The sequence below is a fragment of the Rosa rugosa genome, chromosome 1 (genome assembly GCF_958449725.1).
Source record: "Rosa rugosa chromosome 1, drRosRugo1.1, whole genome shotgun sequence".
NCBI classification, from domain to species: domain Eukaryota; kingdom Viridiplantae; phylum Streptophyta; class Magnoliopsida; order Rosales; family Rosaceae; genus Rosa; species Rosa rugosa.
In genome coordinates this window covers 28421159-28426186 of record NC_084820.1, presented here as the reverse complement: position 1 = coordinate 28426186, position 5028 = coordinate 28421159, and the positions used below count along the sequence as shown (strand labels likewise).

The window sequence follows — 5028 nt, the reverse complement described above, 5'->3', positions numbered from 1 at the left end:
CACTGCAGCAGCCTCTAGCGCCGCCGCTGTCCACCGCCACCACTATCCCCCTTGACAATGCCATATATGGCGTCACACATGGCCATGACGCCATGGATGTCAATTCCCATGGCCATGGCACCATAGATGCCACTTCCCACCGTTCTACGCCATGATAGGTGATGTAGTCACCAATTTTGCTTCGAATAGCGTCTCAGACGCTCAGACCCAACCAAAATCCTCATTGGTTGCTTCTAAGGCCCCTAGCTCATTTTTGCAAAGCCTGTTCCTTAGGGAAATTAGGACCGAGACCGTCCTACACAAAGGATCCAAAAATACTCATTCCGTTCTTATAGAGAATCCAAGGGGATATCTGTTGACCAATTCAACCATCTTAAGGACCATTTAAATACTTTATGGTATTGGTTCATGCGTCGACACACTGGTCATGTAATAACCTCATTTTCCATTACCTTAATTATTGAATTTTCTGGTTTTGGCACTAGAGTAGTGATGATTTCTTTTTTAAAAAAAAAAAGAAAAGAAATCTGTGAGGCGTGTTGAGCAACAGTGAAGCAGTGCTTCTGCTTTACTTCTTTTGTATATTGAATGAGAATTGGTGGAAGGCGGTAGGCAGCACAGTGCTTCTGCTTTAGTTCTTTTGTAGTATTGTATGCGATTGTTGGAAGGTGGTAAGCAAGCACAGAAGAGAAAAAAAAAAGAGGAAAAGAAATTCTACTCTCTCCCGTTCTCACGTCCGAAAACAACCCAAAGAACAGAGCAAATTTCTCCAAGATTTTTCTCGCTCCACAGGCCATCGATCGACCCCAGACCACGTCCCACGCCTTCGCCTCCTCCTTTCGCAGCTGCCGGTAACAGCCTTTCGCCGTCTCGTGGGCCGTACACGGCGGTGGAGCACAAGGCCGGTTTACCCCCGTTTTGATTTCAAGCTTGATATCTCAAGCTACCAGTCACCACTCCTCACCAAACTCCATCCACAAGCTCGCCTCAACGTCCTGAAGCTCCCAGAAGTGGCCTTGCACGGCGGCGCTACTCGTGGTGGCGGCTGGAAGCCAGACCCGATCAAATCGAAAACCGAAGCTTCGAGCAATATATCTCGCGCTACAGGACGTTGTTTTGAGTGTTTCTTGAACTGGTGAACTCAGAGTGAGGATCTGAACAACTTTCCAGAAGGTATCGAGGTCTGAAGTTGCAGTTTTTACGTCGAACTAGGAGCTCGCCGGTTTCTGGGTTTTTCCGGCCAACCGACTGGTTTGAGGTAATTTCTATTCCTTCCGGTCATTTTCAGACTTCGTGCTAGTTATGAAAGTTGTCAAGCATGATGAGAGGAAGAAGAGCAGCCCGGCCCCGACACCATTGGTGGTGGTCGGCGGCGGCTCTGCCACTATCTCCGGCGGCCCTTTCCGGCCACCTCCGGGGATCAAAAATATGGTTTCTGTACATTTTCAGATTCTATATTTCAATACGATCATTTTGATATATTATACACAATTTTTGGATATCATATGATTAAGTTATGAATTTTACGATTTCGATCGATTTCGATCGTTCGATTTGTGATATGTGAAGATCGGACCGTCCGATGGACTTGTAGTTTTGATATGTTGATCTTATGACTGTCCCAGTGGCTTTGTGTGGTCATGGGCGAAGATCCGACCGTTGGATCTTCGTATAATTGCTAAACAGTGACTAGGAGGCGATTCGTGAGAATCCGTCCGTTGAATTTTCGTATAAATTAGCGGAGATGTTAGTAAGGACGATTCAGGAAGATCTGACCGTTGGATCTTCGTGATGATTTTTGGAGGATGATCCTAAAGGCGATCTGTGAGGATCCGACCGTTGGATCATCATTTAATTTCGATCCGACCGTTGGATTGTCGTTTGATTATGTTTTTGAGTTATTGGCTAAGTTAAGGTCATGTCTGATTAGGTGATCGACGGTTTGATTTGGCGGACGATTCGTGAAAGTGTATTTTGAGCTGTTAAGAAGACGCAGCGGGAATTTAGAGGTGAGTAAACCTCACGTGGTTCATATTACGAACCGAATAAATTTAATTACCTTATTTTGTCGTAATTGCGTGAAAATATTTATGAAATAAATATTTGTTTTAAAATCATATGGACTTGATCAACTACGGTCCATGGGTAAGTAAAATGATTTTTACTATACAAATGAATTTCTCGGTTTTATTGCATGTGAACTATAGTTGGTATTAGTGATTATCCCTGAGCGGATAATTACGTATATATATTTACGTGATTATATGTGAATGGTGTGACATTGAAGAGTGTGAAATTGGGATGATTAAATTATTATGAATTGACATGTGACTTACCATATTTATATGTGATGAACATGATTGATGAGTTCTTGTTAATATTCATGATTTACATTGGAGGATGTATAGAGTTAGAGAATGTAGGGTTCTGAGGATGAGGTGTCCGAAGTTCGACGGTTAAGGATAACCGGAGTGTTTGTGTACTGAGGACGGGGATGTCCAAGGTGCGACGGTTTATTATTAACCGAAGTTGTGTGCTGAGGACGGGGATGTCCAAAGCGCGACGGTTTATTATTAACCGAAGTATATGGTGCTGAGGACGGGGATGTCCAAAGCGCGACGGTTATAGTGTTAACCGAAGTATTTTTGCCGTTGCTTGACCCTAGGCCAAGGTGTCAGAGGTAACGAGGCAGTTAGAGCTCTAACGTGTTATGGGATGGGACCAAAGTGGTGATAGTGTTGTGAGATAGGACCAAAAATGGTGATAGTGTTGTGTGATAAGACCAAAGTGGTGATATTGAATGGGTTTGACGTTTGCGTCGTGGATGTTGAGATTGTTGGTTGTATTGTTGAGTTATAAGAATTGTAATTTAAAATCAACAGTTCTTTCTTGTTTACTCATACTGGCTGTAAAAAGCTTACCGGGTTTTGTGTTGTTGCAACTTCCGGTACACTATTCAAATTGTGTAGCGGGAAATCCTACAGGTCAGGAGAACCAGGACGGTGATCGGGCTGCTTAGAGTAGTGTTATGTGAATTACAGCATTATATTGTGAGGTTTGTTATGCTCATTTAGAGCTTTGCAATTTTACTTTGTAAGAGTGAATTGTAATAATTAACTCGAGGGTTTCGAGTTTTTGTGTTGAGTGGCGAGTGGTGTGTTTGTTTGTGAGAAAAAAATTCAGAACGTTATTTGTATTAATTGTTTATTCATGTTTCGGATTTGAATTGGTTATTCAAAATTCGGGGCGTGACAGTTTGGTATCAGAGCGTAAGGTACATATTTGGTAATAATCAGTACTCCCCGAGTGATGGCCCGTCTGCAGCGGATCCCCATCATATACTCTTCGGTACTGGTATAATCATTGGGTATGTCTTAGTATGGGGTCTAGACAGCGTGTATGTCTGTAGGACGGTAGAGTTGTCTTCTAAGTTCGTATTAGAATAAGTTTAGTTTCCGCAGGTTGTAATCTTCGAGGAATAGAGACCTCTAGATTTAACTCTGATGAGTCGGTGAGATTTGTTTTATGGAAGTGAGGTCCTTTTGGATGTTGAAGTGTTTGGTTGAAGGCATGATGTTGACCTATGCACGTACCTAGTGTGGATACGAGTATGAATTGTTATAAATTTTGTCTTCTTAAGTTGGACGTACAGATGTTTAGATGGGGTGTACGTATCAAGGATTAGATATCTTGTTTTATAAAGAGACGTCTTAGTGGAGTTTTGGTAATTGACATGTGATACGTGATTAAAGTGACTCTGAGGCAATTATGCTGACCTTGTGTGAGATTGAATTCTTAGTGTAGACTAAGAAGGTTGTGTGGTGATTTTATATACACTACGTGATGAACTTTTAGAAGGAAAAGTTATGAGTAAAAGTATGGGTTTTTCCCTGATGTCTATAGCAGACTTGTGCATATGGCAGCCTTGTGGTGGTGCCAGTAGTGTTTATTTTATAACAGTTTTTATGGCAGTGCTTGTAGTGCTTTAGTGGTAGTTGTGTGATGTAACCATTTGATAGAACTCACCTTGGTTAGGGTGTTAGCCATTGAACAGGATTCTTGACTCTGTGGTTTGGGAAGAGATTGATATAAATTTTTGAGTGTAGTGAGGTAATTTGGAGATACTTAGGTTATCTATAAGGAGGGTGGTGGAGTTTGTTATCGAGGTGATACCAGGTTAGATACCTATATTAATGTCGCTTTATTGGATGAAACTGAACTTAAGGAGTTGAAGGTTCAAGGTGAGAGTTTACTTGAGTAGAGATTCATTAGAGCTAGTATTTTTCCATGATGGTACTGTATTGAGAAAGAAGAAGAATGTGGCTATGTTCCTTCTTTAAGGTGAAACATGACCATGATTAGATTTGGTACTAAGGATATGAATTATCGATAATGACTTGGAGCGAATTTGTAGCATTCTTTTGAGACATGTACTTTCCTGCCCAGTGAAGGATATGTTAGTGTTCTAGTTCTAAGGATCACGAGCATAAGAGGTGTTAAGTTTGGTGCTCTATAGGTGTTTCTGAATGGGAAGTGTTTAGCTTTATTAATCCCTGAATTCTAGCGACGAAATTGTTTGTGTTTGGTTTGACTCAGAGGATGCTAGCTAGACCTCTGTGCAACTTAATTGATTGTTTGTGATAAATCATTATGATTGATGTGTGCAGCAGAGTTGTCAATGGTTTTGAAAATAGTATTGGGTGACCAAGGTTGATCCTTGGTGTTGTTGATGGTTTAACAAAAAGAAGAAACGACATGCATGCAATCTTATTGATTTTATATTACAAAAGGGAAAACGAGCACTATGCTATGCTAAGCCTAGTCAGCAGCTCCGGATGGATTGAGGCTGAGCTCAAGAGAAACGTTAGAGCCACTGTGGTAACCGCCTGAGCCACCAGAATAGTAACCAAATGCGCTACCTTCCTCGGAAGTAGTCTTCGGGTTACCAAAGACGTCCTCGCCGTGCACGGGGAACAGAGGAAGAGTTTCAACCTCCTGGTGATCTCCTCCTCGTTGTTGCAGGGATGT

General features: G+C 41.8%; 1 long non-coding RNA gene across 1 annotated transcript; it reads left to right on the top strand.

Moving 5' to 3' along the window:
• Nucleotides 1–742: 742 nt before the first annotated feature.
• On the top strand, nucleotides 743–3144 carry LOC133732193 (uncharacterized). Its single transcript, XR_009856975.1, has 3 exons — nucleotides 743–1258; nucleotides 1931–2009; nucleotides 2970–3144. It is a non-coding gene; the product is annotated as an uncharacterized LOC133732193 (long non-coding RNA).
• The last annotated feature ends 1884 nt before the right edge of the window (nucleotides 3145–5028 follow it).